This window comes from Cajanus cajan, chromosome 2, assembly GCF_000230855.2.
Source record: "Cajanus cajan strain Asha chromosome 2, NIPB_CcT2T_4, whole genome shotgun sequence".
Lineage (NCBI taxonomy): Eukaryota > Viridiplantae > Streptophyta > Magnoliopsida > Fabales > Fabaceae > Cajanus > Cajanus cajan.
Window position 1 is genome coordinate 15,548,030 of NC_138518.1, and position 17,941 is coordinate 15,565,970.

The 17,941-nt window shown below is 38.7% G+C and overlaps 3 pseudogenes; all 3 read right to left on the reverse strand.

The window, feature by feature from the left end:
* Positions 1-9,533: 9,533 nt before the first annotated feature.
* On the reverse strand, positions 9,534-12,190 carry LOC145954765 (beta-galactosidase 15 pseudogene; annotated as a pseudogene).
* Positions 12,191-14,565: 2,375 nt separating this feature from the next.
* Positions 14,566-16,155, reverse strand: LOC145954766 (beta-galactosidase 7 pseudogene; annotated as a pseudogene).
* A 60-nt stretch (positions 16,156-16,215) lies between these two features.
* Positions 16,216-17,073, reverse strand: LOC145954767 (beta-galactosidase 15 pseudogene; annotated as a pseudogene).
* Between the last annotated feature and the right edge of the window lie 868 nt (positions 17,074-17,941).

Consider the following 17,941-nt stretch of genomic DNA (forward strand, 5'->3'; position numbering starts at 1 on the left):
AGTCGTTCTAACAATCCATCATTTTTCAAAACTTTAAAAAGAGTCCAACCATTGTCGCGAATGCCAAGGTCCGTTTCGGCGGGTGGCGACAGATGGCGACTCCGCTGGGGAAGCCTCGAGAGTCAGTCCCATTTAGTGATGGATTATTTCTAAAATAATAGTTTAAAAATACTTCGTTACCCCTCGCTTGTACGATAATATGTTTTACCTAATTGGCTTTAATAACTGTTGAATGTTTAAATTTTTGCAATTGTTTGAAATACAAACTGCACACGAACCTTTGCACACAACAGTTCCCTCTATACCCGGGGGCATGAGTGGAAAGCCATAGGGAGTGGATGTTAGTACGGCCGGTTGTCGAATGGGTCTATAGGTGCCCGTAGACCGTTGTCGGAAAACATCACTCAAGGTGAAAACCATGAACTCGAATCCGACAGTGCGTTGGAACTTTCCATCGACTTACGACGAGAGGGATTGGGTCCCTATAATGGGGGCACCTTGGGGGCCTTGGACCGGTGAGAACAGTTAGAACCTCCTTGAATATGCACTTTTCTGCAGGATACCCCTACCTCGTGATTCGCTCGTGACTGTTCGTGGATGAGTGAATTGTTTGTGCATTGTTTATGTGACATTGTTTGAGCATACATTGCATTCTTTAAACATACAACATTCCCTTTTAAAATAAGAATAAATAGGAATAAGAATCTTCCATTACATGGTGTTAACATCTACCTTCATCACATTCATATAGGTAGTTTCCCTTTTCACCCAAAAAAAATACAAAAAAAAAAATACAAAAAAAACAAAATACCCAAAAAAAAAGATATTTATCCAAATCAAGCAATATCATGCATCATCTTAGGAGCATCCTGAAAACATGATAATGCTTAGTTGAATAAACACAATGCATGCATATTCAACGCCATCATCTCATATCATGCATTCTTATCGAAGATCATGGAGGGATCTAGGTGCATTTCATAGTCATTCATTTGCATACATCCCTCCTAGTAATTCATTAATAATAGTAATAAAAAGAAAGGATTAAGCGATGCGTATGTTCAGAATGGATCGCACGCCGATGAAATATTTAAAAATGGAATTTTCTATTTATTATTGTACTTTAAACAAAAGGATCCTCCCCAATTCACTGCTTTATGGGAGGATCCTGCACTTTTTTTTTTATTTAATTATTTTTAAAAATGTGTCAGACAGTATCTCTGACAGTAGATGGCGGTTGGTAATCAAGACGAATAAAGGGGAAGGTCCGACACCGTTAAGAATCACTGCTCCAAGACCTTTTCCCTACGAATCGAATAAGGCTGTGCCATGGATATACGACATCCATTCTTCTGTCGACAGCGATATCTCTAACATCGCTGGACTTGGGGGCATGACTAGGAGTGGCAGGATCTACACTCCCGAAGATCTTCATGATAAAGCTCCCAAGAATAAAGGAAAGGAAAAAGAAAAAGAGAAAACCGAGGAAAATAAAGAATCCGAGGAGGAGACTGATGAGCTGTTAAAATATATCCGACAGAGCGAGTACTCCATCGTGGATCAACTTCATAAGACGCCAGCAAAGATTACTCTGTTATCATTGATCCTAAGCTCCGAACCGCATCGACAAGCTCTGTTGAAAGTCTTGAACGAGGCATACGTGTCGCACACTATCTCCCAAGACAAGTTTGAGGGGATTGTTAGTCACATCACGGCTAATGATCACCTCACTTTCACCGATGAAGAAATCCCCGCTGAGGGACCGAACCACAACAAGCCCTTGCACATCTCTGTAAAGTGCAAGGAATATCACATCGCTAAAGTCTTGGTGGATAATGGATCTTCCTTGAATGTGATGCCAAAAAGAACGTTCGATCAAATGGCAATCAAGGGAATCCAAATGCGCCCGAGCAACATGATCGTCCGAGCTTTCGACGGTTCTAAAAGAGAAGTGGTGGGAGAAATTAATCTTCCAATCCAATCTGGACCCACCATCTTTAATGTCGAATTTCAAGTGATGGACATTACTCCCGCATACAGCTGTCTCCTCGGCCGACCTTGGATTCATGATGCGAAAGCTGTTCCCTCTACGCTCCACCAGAAAGTCAAATTCATAGTGGGTGACAAGCTGGTGACTGTACAAGCCGAAGATGACATACTCATCAGCAAGCCATCTGCCATACCTTACGTGGACGCAGCAGAGGAAGCTCTAGAGACCGCCTTCCAAGCATTGGAAATCGCCAATGTCGAAATGTTTCCCCGAGAAATGAAGAAGGTAGCCTACATGCTCACCAAGAACGGATACTTGCCTGGACAAGGACTTGGCAAGGATTCCCAAGGAATTCCCCAGCTACCCATTATTAAGGATAATCCGGGGAAACAAGGGTTAGGATACAACCCTAATAAAGATCAAAGGACGAAGAGGAACCAAGATCCTTCTCGACGTTCTTTAAGCCAGATGTTTAGGAAGGCCGGTTCACAAGCGTCAAGGCCGGTCGTCGTCATCAAGTGCTCTTCTCCTTCCGATAGGGATGTATAGACCTGTTGACTGTTAGAGATTACTCCTCGGGGACAGCCCGACCCCCGAGCCTCGATAGGGCACATGTTTCCGCTATAATTATAATAAAATCGTTCTTTATTATTTCTTATTGCTTCTTTTCTTGCTTACAATAAATTTCTAGACCACATTATTCTTAACCTTGTTTGAATAAGCATGAATGAAGTTGAAATTGTCTTAATAACAATAAACCCGCATCATTTTTATGCGAAAGTGTGTGTGATAACTTGGAGCACCATTCCTTGGCCTCGACAAGTGCCATCATGGATAAAAAAAGGAATCCTTAAAAAAAAAAAAGAAACACAAAATCCTAAAAACAAAAAAGCTCGGCAGGAAACCCAAAAAGGGGGCTGCGCAAAAATAAGAGCAAAGAACCCGCTAGGAATCCCACGAAAGGATGACCTAGGCAAAAATTAGGGTTGCAAAAATGAACAAAAACAAAAGGTCCGCTGAGACGCCACAAAGGGGTGTTTTAGGCAAAAAATAAGGACAATCAAAAAAGCAAAAGAAATCCATGATGGTACCATGAGCCGAATTCAAAAAGAAAGGTTCAAGGGAAACTATCTAAGTTGTCGAATCACAACGTCAATAACAAGACTTTATTAACTTCATAAGTGTTTAATCAAACAAGCCTAAACACATGAGCCTACCTTGGCCAGCCATTCTTACAAAAACCGTTTTCAAAACAATAAATAATTCCCTCTAAAACACAAACTTTTGAACAAAAATATCTTTCCTTTCTTTTCTCTTGTCCCAAACGATTTTAGAATAATCTAGTGGAAACATGGAGATATAGTGGTCAATAGGAGGGTTGATACGTCTTCTAAAGGAAGGGAAGGATCACTGGGTTGATGACACCAATCTCGATATAACACGCATCATTCCTCGGTTACAGAAATCGGCAGCGCACAGCCCGTCTAGAGGAATGGCAAAAATCCAAGCAAAGAAACGCATCGGTTAATTCTTTTGAAAAATAAATCAAATAGAATTAGGATCATCATACCGCATACATGCATACAGATGATAGGTGTACTGGAAGATCACTTATTCTCTGTTTATTGAAAAAACAAACAAAAAACAAAAAACAAAAAAACAAAAAAAAATATATAAGCTTCAGAAAAAAACAATGCGCCCGTACCATGTTCAGTACGCCCGTACTAAAATTAGGGTTATGAACAAATTTTCAACTCAATACGGGCGTACTGAAATGAATACGGTCGTATTGGCCATAACGTCCACACCAATACGGGCGTATTGAATTCAATACGGCCCGTATTGGCCCATTCTTTTGTACATCAACAATAAGATCAGTACGGCCGTACTGAATTCAGTATGGGCCGTACTTTTTTCTATAAATACGTCCCTCCTCCTCTCATTCATCACAACATCTTCATTCCTCTGCATACTTTATCTGTGAGTGTGTTTGAGATCCCTCCGTACAGAAAAAGCCGAAAATCGACAAAAAAGGCAAAAAATTCAGAAAATCCAACAAATCGTACAGAATAACTGAGCCTGGAGAGGCTTGCCGAAATAATACTCCCCAGAGACATCTCAGCTTGCACTCTTGGGCCGAATTCCCAGTGAAAGCTATCAGAGCAAGATCAGCAAGATTCCCCAATGGAAGCATGATCATCCAAACAAAATATCAGAGTCAAAGGACTTAGACTTCCTCAGTGGAAGATAGCTTTCCAACTCGAGCGACGAGTGAAGCTAAGCCTGAAGAGGCTTTCTAAATAATACTCTGGGATACATAAGATCCTCAATCCCCATTCGCCTACTCAGAGGCACTCCTTCAAAAAGAGAAAATCCAACAATCATACAGAATAACTGAGCCTGGAGAGGCTTGCCGAAATAATACTCCCCAGAGACATCTCAGCTTGCACTCTTGGGCCGAATTCCCAGTGAAAGCTATCAGAGCAAGATCAGCAAGATTCCCCAATGGAAGCATGATCGTCCAAACAAAATATTCGAGTCAAAGGACTTAGACTTCCTCAGTGGAAGGTAGCTTTCCAACTCGAGCGACGAGTGAAGCTAAGCCTGCAGAGGCTTTCTAAATAATACTCTGGGATACACAAGATCCTCAATTCTCATTCGCCTACTCAGAGGCACCCCCTTCAAAAAAGGAGAATCAGAAAAGATCAAAATGACAGAATCCCCCAGCGGATAACAGCCTACGCAGAGGCAACAAAACCAGAAAATAAAAAAAGAGCCACCCGAATAAGGATAACCGGGATACTCCACAAACGTCGAAAGGACGTCAGCCAATCATAAGGCATCGCTCACATCAGAAAGAGCATCTTTGTGTCTACATCCCCAAGGAATCAGAAATTCCCCAGTGGGCACCAACTACGCAATGGAAAGTTGGGACACAAGAACCTATGAGTAACTGCACATCCCCTAGACGGATCCCTGCGTTATCCAGCCCTCAGCGGCACCAAAATCGAAAACAACCGTCGAAGCAGCATCGTTGACTGTGGAGACAAAATCATCTCAGATCCCTGGAGAGGGCAAACTCACGCTACCAAAGTGACCAGAAGCACGGAGGTATGCAACCCTGGAGAGGGCAAACTCACGCTACTGAGGTTGTCAGAAACACCGAAGTATGCACGAGCCTGGAGAGGCGACGACTAATACTCAGCTACCCCGTCGTCAGAAACACGGAGGTATGCAGCTGCCGAGGTTGTCAGAAACACCAAGGTATGCAACGAGCCTGGAGAGGCGACGACTAATACTCAGCTACCGACGTCGTCAGAAACACGGAGGTATGCAGCTGCCGAGGTTGTCAGAAACACCAAGGTATGCAACGAGCCTGGAGAGGCGACGACTAATACTCAGCTACCGACGTCGTCAGAAACACGGAGGTATGCAGCTGCCAACGTCGTCAGAAACACGGAGGCATGCAGACCCTGGAGAGGGCAAACTCACGCTACTGAGGTCGTCAGAAACACCGAAGTATGCACGAGCCTGGAGAGGCGACGACTAATACTCACCCTGGAGAGGGCAAACTCACGCTACTGAGGTCGTCAGAAACACCGAAGTATGCACGAGCCTGGAGAGGCGACGACTAATACTCAACCTGGAGAGGCTACTCAACAGTTTTCCCACCTGAAGACACTACAAGTTGGAAGGGTGGCTTACTCCCCGGACAATTGGGTCAACTCCTTTACTTGTCAACCGGTACACCAAAAAGCCGTTCGACTAAGTAAAGGGGGGGCAGCTGTAGACCCCTAAAATTGTCCGGGTCAGAAATAAAGCTCAAAGACTCTCAAAGACCGAAGGAAAGTCAGCCGGAAGGACTCTTGGAAGACCCTAGGATGATTCTTTGTAGGTCTAGAAGTCTTAGAATAGCTTAGAATAAGGGTGTGCAAGGATTGGAGCTCAATACACCCTCCCAGAGGTTCAGTACGGCCGTACTGAGCCATTTGAACTGCAATACGGCCGTACTGAACTCAATACGGCCGTACTGAAGTTTTTGAACTTCAGTACGGCCATACCAAATTCAATACTGCCGTACTGTAGTTCAAAAACCCAGTACGGGCCGTATTGACCCCCCAGGCCGTATTGCGCCTCAATCCTATAAATAGGACGTCATTGGCACGTCCTTCCACACTTTTTCCACACTTCTGGACCCTCGTGCTGAGTATTCTTGGGTTTTTGAGCTATTCTCTGCCCTAGAAGTCTCTCCGAGAGCCAATCCGACGAAGTTCTTGAGTCATGAGCCATTAGCTTGAGACTCGAACAAGTCGAAGGGAAATCTCTTTGATTTCCATAGTAAAAATTATCTTTAGGGAAAGGAGCGAGCGGACGTGTACTGGGAAGGAGCGCCAAAAAGCCTCCTAAACTTCGTTTTGAATATATAAAAGCACGCTTCAAAGGTTTATTCCCAAAATCCTTTCTTTTCCCGCTTTTTGATTGTTGCATTACACGTTTAAAGCTTTCATCATGTAAATATTATACTTACAATCGTTTCTAATAAATAGGGGTAATTTAGTAACTTTACACTATTATTTATGAAATAATCCGTCATAGGGAACCCGAAAGGGGCGTTGTGGGGTGCTAACACCTTCCTCGCACGTAACCGACTCCCTTACCCGACTCTGGTTGTAATGGCCAAAGTTGATTTGTAAAAATCAATTGCCTTATATCTTTTTCCAATGTTTTGAGTAAAACATTGGTGGCGACTCCAAGAACCCCTTCTTTTTGCGAAAACCACTAATCCATGGAGGGTCCCGCTTGGGATTAACATGGATTGGTGAATCATTTAATAAAATTGTTAGTTCGATGAGGTCTCAGTTTGAGAATAAGTCGTTCTAACAATCCATCATTTTTCAAAACTTTAAAAAGAGTCCAACCATCGTCGCGAATGCCAGTGTCCGTTTCGGCGGGTGGCGACAACCCATTGCAAACACGTATGACAATTCAATATTTGTTATTGCCTGATTGAAATACATGTGGGGGGGTTTTATAGCAACCTTAGCAAGTTACAACAGCTAATAAATAACAAAGTTGTTCTTGTCGTCATCATGTTCGAATTAATCAACTATTATTAGTTGGTAATTATGGTAAATATATATAAGAAAGGATGAGCACGTTTCAAATATGGAAGAAATTTCCTATAACTCCTTTAGTTCTTATCCTTGACAGGTATGGCCTATACCAACCTTGTTGTACTTTTGAAAGTCTTGCATGTGCGTGATATGTCAAGGTTGTTGTAAATGATAGGTTGTAAGATGTGGCACTCTATGATGGGCTGGTTGTTTATCTTTTTTCTTTTTATTTTTATTTTTATTTCCGTAATCATGCCAGGCTTACGTATTAATTCCAATATTTGAACAATGGTATATAATTCAATACGTTCAAGTTTTGGATCCATTTTTTTTTAATTGGGATTAATGATTCACTCGGGTTAGGCATTTAATAGGAACCCATAGATGGGATTCCTTTGTTGATTTGTAATGAGGTGTGGACGATATGTTAAGTTAACAAAATTTATTATGAGAAGCCTAAATTTATTTGCAGATTGAGGGATGGATATAAGCTGTGAAAACCATTAGATTTACTATGTGAAAAATATTTTATTGCAAGGATATCAATTAAAAGCAACTGTAAATTCATCGCATGTTTATGTTGAAATGTTTAAGAGAAATGACATTGATAAGTAAATTTAAAACTGAGGAACAATGCAGTGACCAAATGACCAAGAACTTTAATAACTTGTGTTGAGCAAAAACTAAATATAAAATATTTACCACTGTCTACTAGACAAAATCTTCTATAACCAATAGCATGAGATGTATGGGTGGGCTTGGTTTGGATTACCATATAAATAAAATAAATTAATTAATTAAAAAAAGGCATTGAAAGTGGGCTAGGTTTCGACCTAAACTCTTGATTTTGTTTGAAATAAATATGGTTTGTAAATTTCTAAAACCAGTTTAAAATTGCTTTGAAACCTTAAGAACCGGTTTTTAAATGTAAAATGTTTGAATACCCATATTTAAAAGTCAATTTAAACATAAAGATATTTTCAAATCTCATAACAATCTTTAACATCGATTTCAAATCAAATTTTCTTTCAAAAACAAGATTTAAAAACTTTTTTCCTCCTACGTTAGCTTTTAAAATTAGTATGAAAAGAAAGAGGGTGTCATGGACATATATGTCAAATATGTTTGGTTTATTTTTATCTTCATAAAAATAAGTTAAAAAATAGGTTTTATTATAATTTATGACATAGCACGTACCGAAAATAGCTAGAAATGCTAATTGGTAGAAGCATTCCACATGGAAATCAGCAACGCGTCACCTAAATATTGTTACAAAAATATGTACTATTGTATTAGCTGTGTCAACATATAGTGTTAAATATATTTAATAATTCTTAAAATAATTGTGAATGAGTATGCTTAAAAATAGTGCTTACTCAAACAAAAGTGAATACTTTTTATTATTAGAAATGTTTATTACATTAAAACAAAGAGCACGAAAATATTTTGATTATAGTTATACTTATTTTTATTTAAATTTCATACTCTCAAAACTTTTTTCTTAAACAACATTTATTTTCATAACATGATCAGCTTTTTAAGTTCTTCAGTAAAAAAAGCATTTTTGTACTCTGCCATGATTTTCAAATCATTTTTGTTATCCATGTGAAAAAAATCCGTTCAAATTAAAGAATTTACAATGCTAGTGGTGCTTGACAATCTTTGGTGACATCTTAACATTCATCCTCAATTGTTTTGAAATATAAAATATTGTGAGTATTAAACTTGGATTGAAACACTTTATTATCATTCAATTTCACCTTTGGAGCCTTTAATTTGAATTTAGTTAGTAGTCGAACTACAACGCATGTGCAATATATTTGTGTTATAAATTATAATTGTATAGTATACATGTGACTTCACTTACGCGGGCGTGCTTAATATATTATAACGTAATTTATATATCCAACGTATTAAATAAAAATTATTATCTCATTGAAGTACTTCTTGCCTTTTTCTTCTCATTTAACCACAAGGTTTCGTATTTATTTTTTTCTCACGTCTTTATTTCTTATTATGAATGCAATTAGAGTAGATCCAATGAATTCTTATTGCATTGGTAGTCATATTTTCTTAATATTTAAAATCTTGGTGTTGTGTGCATGAAATTAAATTGAACACACATTCTTTCCAAGACCACATTACATTATATACTAGGCTGCACAGTCAAACATTATTCTTAAGTTTAATTTCCTTCAAAATTTTAATTACCATACTTGCATGATGCTAGACTGAAGAATAAATTTTCTTTGTAAGGAAGAGAACGTAAATTTTATTGTAAGGAATTGGAATATTGGAAATTAATGACACTTTTATTTGTGATTCAGAAAATGTGACGAATGCAAATGTATGTCCACGTTACATGCATGCAATTTAAGCCTATTTGGGTTTCGACTGGTTGAATTTGGCCTTGAGAGAAAACAACCGACTCAACAGGTCGCTTGCACGGCTAGTCTAGTTGGGCCGTTGTCAGCACCGGCTACACCAAATGCTTCTTTTGTCACTGCAAACCCACAACTACTTTTCCCTATGCAAGCTGCTTCCACCACAGACCGACTATCAGTAGCTTCCCAAGAGCCTTGCTCAAAAGAGCCACACTTTCCTTTTGGGTTTCCAAAGCTAGCAAATTGGATTTGTGAGATTACTTGTCCAGCTTGGCATGATAGCTCTAACAATGCACCTTCGTGGACAAGAGCACAAATGGTTCCTGTTGTGACTTTTTGGAAGGAAACGTTTTGAGGGTTTCCACCTATCTCTTCAAACAAAACCAATGTGTTCTTGTCATTGTTTAAGAACAACCTTGGCACATGGTACCACCGTTGTGATGGATTGCCACAGTTGGTGTTGCACTTTTCTGTTACATAATTTCCGCGGTAGTCACAAGTGTCAGTGCATCCATTGGTAGCAGTAATCCAAGAAGGCCAATAACGACCAATGCTATGCCCATTCACCCAAGCATGTCCTTTACCCAACCCTTGCAAGTCCACCACCACGGGGTTTGTTCCATAAGGAGCTTCAAAGTCTGCTTTATACCAAGTCATGGGTTTACCAATAGGATAGGATGAATTAGCATGCCATGCTACACTAGTGTGTGGTTGTAGATCATAGAGACGTTTTCTTTCCTCGTTCAAACCAATCTTATAAGACCAAAGGTTGGTTGAAAAATCCATAGTCACATTGTTCTTCCCAATTAATTGAACAGGACCGCCTGTTATACCAGTCTTTATCTTATCGAAACCTACCCCGTAATTCGCAAGCCCCACAGTGGCACTAAGCAAGGCTATGATGTTTGTTCCCTTCTTTATAGAGACTCGTTTCTCGTACGTAAAGTTGCTTCCCCATTGGCTAAATTTGTATCCAGCATACCTTCTATTAACATAAGCATGGAGCGTATGACCCATGGTGTCCACACGAAGAGTTGCATTACACCAAATGGAGGTGTCGTTGATATCGACGTTCGTCATGTACCACAGGTAGTCACTGGCATCCAAAGTTAGGTCCTTTTGCTCGAGAAGCTGGTTTGCGTTGAGGCTGCCCTTTCCAAGCAAGGCATCTTTCTTTCTCTCCGGTGCCCACGCCCAAGTTAGCTTACCAGAAGCATCATCACTCTTTTTCACCATTACTGAGGTCTGGCTATTAACCTTTGCAGTGTTGAAAACTTCTTTGTTGCAACCATCAAGAATGGTCACAGACCAAGCAGGGACAGAGTATTTACCATCTTGTTGTAAGTCAACATTTGCATCTGTGTTACTGTCTGTATTGCTGAGGAAACAAAACCTTGCCCCACCAGCACCGGTGTATGTTGTTAGTGTGACTGCATTGCCTAAATCCTTTTCAATCCTTGTTGCATTAGTGAGGATCTTTTCCCCCAATTTTATTGCTGCATGAAGTTGCTTAAGATGTCCCCATTTGGGTTGATTCAAATTCCCATACTCATCAAGTGGTGCATCATAGTCATAAGATGTTGTGATATAGGGGCCTCCTGCTGTGCGACCAAAGTTGGTTCCTCCATGGTACATGTAGTAGTTATTGAGTACACCGCCATTTTGGAAGAAGCGTGCAACGGAGAATGCTGAATCTTCTGCACTTCTGTGGGGGACCCTCTCACCCCACTTTTGGAACCATCCAATCCAATTTTCAGTGAACATTTTGGGACTCTTGGGGTTATTGGGCTGAAAATTGTCACAGTAGTAGCCGTTGCAAGTATTGATCATAGGCTGGGGAGCATCGTGTTGTTGACACATGATCCATGGGACACCGATATTTTGTGCTACAGCCATTTGCGCACACCATTTGATATACGATTTCCCCGCATCTCCGTAACCCCACATGATGTTTCCATATTCATTCTCAATTTGAGCAAGAATAATGGGTCCTCCTTGTGATGCAAACAAATTTGCTTCTTTGACCATGTCCACAATCTTTGTAGTGAAGGTTTGCATTTCGTCCTTGTAGACCGAGTTATCTGTTCTTAGCTCAATCCCCGGCATATTATGGAGCCACAATGGAAAACCTCCATAGTTCCATTCTGCGCAAACATAAGGACCAATCCTTAAAATGGCATACAAACCAGCCTCTTGGACTAGCTTGAAAAATTTGATAAAATCCAAATTTCCTGAGAAATCGTATTCACGTCGAACAGGCTCATGACGGTCCCAAAATACGTAACTTTCAATGGCATCAAGGCCTCCATCCTTGGCCTTTTGAATAATGTCTGGCCACATCTCCACTGTGCTTCGTGGATAATGGACAGAACCAGAAAAAATAAGACGCCTTTCCCCGTTAATAATGAGAGCATTTGCATCATATGTGACCTCTGTGGCAAAGCATGAGCGTAAGGCTGCCAGGCTCAACAAGAGAATTGCGACCCAAGATGAGGAACCCATTGCAAACACGTATGACAATTCAATATTTGTTATTGCCTGATTGAAATACATGTGGGGGGGTTTTATAGCAACCTTAGCAAGTTACAACAGCTAATAAATAACAAAGTTGTTCTTGTCGTCATCATGTTCGAATTAATCAACTATTATTAGTTGGTAATTATGGTAAATATATATAAGAAAGGATGAGCACGTTTCAAATATGGAAGAGATTTCCTATAACTCCTTTATTCTTATCCTTGACAGGTATGGCCTATACCAACCTTGTTGTACTTTTGAAAGTCTTGCATGTGCGTGATATGTCAAGGTTGTTGTAAATGATAGGTTGTAAGATGTGGCACTCTATGATGGGTTGGTTGTTTATCTTTTTTATTTTTATTTTTATTTTTATTTCCGTAATCATGCCATGCTTCCGTATTAATTCCAATATTTGAACAATGGTATATAATTCAATACGTTCAAATTTTTGATCCATTTATTTTTAATTGGGATTAATGATTCACTCGGGTTAGGCATTTAATAGGAACCAATAGATGGGATTCCTTTGTTGATTTGTAATGAGGTGTGGACGATATGTTAAGTTAACAAAATTTATTATGAGAAGCCTAAATTTATTTGCAGATTGAGGGATGGATATAAGCTGTGAAAACCATTAGATTTACTATGTGAAAAATATTTTATTGCAAGGATATCAATTAAAAGCAACTGTAATTTCATCGCATGTTTATGTTGAAATGTTTAAGAGAAATGACATTGATAAGTAAATTTAAAACTGAGGAACAATGCAGTGACCAAATGACCAAGAACTTTAATAACTTGTGTTGAGCAAAAACTAAATATAAAATATTTACCACTGTCTACTAGACAAAATCTTCTATAACCAATAGCATGAGATGTATGGGTGGGCTTGGTTTGGATTACCATATAAATAAAATAAATTAATTAATTAAAAAAAGGCATTGAAAGTGGGCTAGGTTACGACCTAAACTCTTGATTTTGTTTGAAATAAATATGGTTTGTAAATTTCTAAAACCAGTTTAAAATTGCTTTGAAACCTTAAGAACCGGTTTTTAAATGTAAAATGTTTGAATACCCATATTTAAAAGTCAATTTAAACATAAAGATATTTTCAAATCTCATAACAATCTTTAACATCGATTTCAAATCAAATTTTCTTTTAAAAACTAGATTTAAAAACTTTTTTCCTCCAACGTTAGCTTTTAAAATTAGTATGAAAAGAAAGAGGGTGTCATGGACATATATGTCAAATATGTTTGTTTTATTTTTATCTTCATAAAAATAAGTTAAAAAATAGGTTTTATGGTAATTTATGACATAGCACGTACCGAAAATAGCCAGAAATGCTAATAGGTAGAAGCATTCCACATGGAAATCAGCAACGCGTAACCGAAATATTGTTACAAAAATATGTACTATTGTATTAGCTGTGTCAACATATAGTGTTAAATATATTTAATAATTCTTAAAATAATTGTGAATGAGTATGCTTAAAAATAGTGCTTACTCAAACAAAAGTGAATACTTTTTATTATTAGAAATGTTTATTACATTAAAACAAAGAGCACGAAAATATTTTGATTATAGTTATACTTATTTTTATTTAAATTTCATACTCTCAAAACTTTTGTCTTAAACAACATTTATTTTCATAACATGATCAGCTTTTTAAGTTCTTCAGTAAAAAAAGCATTTTTGTACTCTGCCATGATTTTCAAATCATTTTTGTTATCCATGTGAAAAAAATCCGTTCAAATTAAAGAATTTACAATGCTAGTGGTGCTTGACAATCTTTGGTGACATCTTAACATTCATCCTCAATTGTTTTGAAATATAAAATATTGTGAGTATTAAACTTGGATTGAAACACTTTATTATCATTCAATTTCACCTTTGGAGCCTTTAATTTGAATTTAGTTAGTAGTCGAACTACAACGCATGTGCAATATATTTGTGTTATAAATTATAATTGTATAGTATACATGTGACTTCACTTACGCGGGCGTGCTTAATATATTATAACGTAATTTATATATCCAACGTATTAAATAAAAATTATTATCTCATTGAAGTACTTCTTGCCTTTTTCTTCTCATTTAACCACAAGGTTTCGTATTTATTTTTTTCTCACGTCTTTATTTCTTATTATGAATGCAATTAGAGTAGATCCAATGAATTCTTATTGCATTGGTAGTCATATTTTCTTAATATTTAAAATCTTGGTGTTGTGTGCATGAAATTAAATTGAACACACATTCTTTCCAAGACCACATTACATTATATACTAGGCTGCACAGTCAAACATTATTCTTAAGTTTAATTTCCTTCAAAATTTTAATTACCATACTTGCATGATGCTAGACTGAAGAATAAATTTTCTTTGTAAGGAAGAGAACGTAAATTTTATTGTAAGGAATTGGAATATTGGAAATTAATGACACTTTTATTTGTGATTCAGAAAATGTGACGAATGCAAATGTATGTCCACGTTACATGCATGCAATTTAAGCCTATTTGGGTTTCGACTGGTTGAATTTGGCCTTGAGAGAAAACAACCGACTCAACAGGTCGCTTGCACGGCTAGTCTAGTTGGGCCGTTGTCAGCACCGGCTACACCAAATGCTTCTTTTGTCACTGCAAACCCACAACTACTTTTCCCTATGCAGGCTGCTTCCACCACAGACCGACTATCAGTAGCTTCCCAAGAGCCTTGCTCAAAAGAGCCACACTTTCCTTTTGGGTTTCCAAAGCTAGCAAATTGGATTTGTGAGATTAGTTGTCCACCTTGGCATGATAGCTCTAACAATGCACCTTCGTGGACAAGAGCACAAATGGTTCCTGTTGTGAGTGTTTGGAAGGAAACGTTTTGAGGGTTTCCACCTATCTCTTCAAACAAAACCAATGTGTTCTTGTCATTGTTTAAGAACGACCTTGGCACATGGTACCACCGTTGTGATGGATTGCCACAGTTGGTGTTGCACTTTTCTGTTACATAATTTTTGCGGTAGTCACAAGTGTCAGTGCATCCATTGGTAGCAGTAATCCAAGAAGGCCAATAACGACCAATGCTATGCCCATTCACCCAAGCATGTCCTTTACCCAACCCTTGCAAGTCCACTACCACGGGGTTTGTTCCATAAGGAGCTTCAAAGTCTGCTTTATACCAAGTCATGGGTTTACCAATAGGATAGGATGAATTAGCATGCCATGCTACACCAGTGTGTGGTTGTAGATCATAGAGACGTTTTCTTTCCCCGTTCAAACCAATCTTATAAGACCAAAGGTTGGTTGACAAATCCATAGTCACATTGTTCTTCCCAATTAATTGAACAGGACCGCCTGTTATACCAGTCTTTATCTTATCGAAACCTGCCCCGTAATTCGCAAGCCCCACAGTGGCACTAAGCAAGGCTATGATGTTTGTTCCCTTCTTTATAGAGACTCGTTTCTCGTACGTAAAGTTGCTTCCCCATTGGCTAAATTTGTATCTAGCATACCTTCTATTAACATAAGCATGGAGCGTATGACCCACGGTGTCCACACGAAGAGTTGCATTACACCAAATGGAGGTGTCGTTGATATCGACGTTCGTCATGTACCACAGGTAATCACTGGCATCCAAAGTTAGGTCCTTTTGCTCGAGAAGCTGGTTTGCGTTGAGGCTGCCCTTTCCAAGCAAGGCATCTTTCTTTCGCTCCGGTGCCCACGCCCAAGTTAGCTTACCAGAAGTATCATCACTTTTTTTCACCATTACTGAGGTCTGGCTATTAACCTTTGCGGTGTTGAAAACTTCTTTGTTGCAACCATCAAGAAAGGTCACAGACCAAGCAGGGACAAAGTATTTACCATCTTGTTGTAAGTCAACATTTGCATCTGTGTTACTGTCTGTATTGCTGAGGAAACAAAACCTTGCCCCACCAGCACCGGTGTATGTTGTTAGTGTGACTGCATTGCCTAAATCCTTGTCAATCCTTGTTGCATTAGTGAGGATCTTTTCCCCCAATTTTATTGCTGCATGAAGTTGCTTAAGATGTCCCCATTTGGGTTGATTCAAATTCCCATACTCATCAAGTGGTGCATCATAGTCGTAAGATTTTGTGATATAGGGGCCTCCTGCTGTGCGACCAAAGTTGGTTCCTCCATGGTACATGTAGTAGTTATTGAGTACACCGCCATTTTGGAAGAAGCGTGCAACGGAGAAAGCTGAATCTTATGCACTTCTGTGGGGGACCCTCTCACCCCACTTTTGGAACCATCCAATCCAATTTTCAGTGAACATTTTGGGACTCTTGGGGTTATTGGGCTGAAAATTGTCACAGTAGTAGTCGTTGCAAGTATTGATCATAGGCTGGGGAGCATCGTGTTGTTGACACATGATCCATGGGACACCGATATTTTGTGCTACAGCCATTTGCGCACACCATTTGATATACGATTTCCCCGCATCTCCGTAACCCCACATGATGTTTCCATATTCATTCTCAATTTGAGCAAGAATAATGGGTCCTCCTTGTGATGCAAACAAATTTGCTTCTTTGACCATGTCCACAATCTTTGTAGTGAAGGTTTGCATTTCGTCCTTGTAGACCGAGTTATCTGTTCTTAGCTCAATCCCCGGCATATTGTGGAGCCACAATGGAAAACCTCCATAGTTCCATTCTGCGCAAACATAAGGACCAATCCTTAAAATGGCATACAAACCAGCCTCTTGGACTAGCTTGAAAAATTTGATAAAATCCAAATTTCCTGAGAAATCGTATTCACGTCGAACAGGCTCATGACGGTCCCAAAATACGTAACTTTCAATGGCATCAAGGCCTCCATCCTTGGCCTTTTGAATAATGTCTGGCCACATCTCCACTGTGCTTCGTGGATAATGGACAGAACCAGAAAAAATAAGATGCCTTTCCCCGTTAATAATGAGAGCATTTGCATCATATGTGACCTCTGTGGCAAAGCATGAGCGTAAGGTTGCTAGGCTCAACAAGAGAATTGCGACCCAAGATGAGGTACCCATTGCAAACACGTATGACAATTCAATATTTGTTATTGCCTGATTGAAATACATGTGGGGGGGTTTTATAGCAACCTTAGCAAGTTACAACAACTAATAAATAACAAAGTTGTTCTTGTCGTCATCATGTTCGAATTAATCAACTATTATTAGTTGGTAATTATGGTAAATATATATAAGAAAGGATGAGCACGTTTCAAATATGGAAAAAATTTCCTATAACTCCTTTAATTCTTATCCTTGACAGGTATGGCCTATACCAACCTTGTTGTACTTTTGAAAGTCTTGCATGTGCGTGATATGTCAAGGTTGTTGTAAATGATAGGTTGTAAGATGTGGCACTCTATGATGGGCTGGTTGTTTATCTTTTTTATTTTTATTTTTATTTTTATTTCCGTAATCATGCCAGGATTCCGTATTAATTCCAATATTTGAACAATGGTATATAATTCAATACGTTCAAGTTTTGGATCCATTTATTTTTAATTGGGATTAATGATTCACTCGGGTTAGGCATTTAATAGGAACCCATAGATGGGATTCCTTTGTTGATTTGTAATGAGGTGTGGACGATATGTTAAGTTAACAAAATTTATTATGAGAAGCCTAAATTTATTTGCAGATTGAGGGATGGATATAAGCTGTGAAAACCATTAGCTTTACTATGTGAAAAATATTTTATTGTAATGATATCAATTAAAAGCAACTGTAATTTCATCGCATGTTTATGTTGAAATGTTTAAGAGAAATGACATTGATAAGTAAATTTAAAACTGAGGAACAATGCAGTGACCAAATGACCAAGAACTTTAATAACTTGTGTTGAGCAAAAACTAAATATAAAATATTTACCACTGTTTACTAGACAAAATCTTCTATAACCAATAGCATGAGATGTATGGGTGGGCTTGGTTTGGATTAC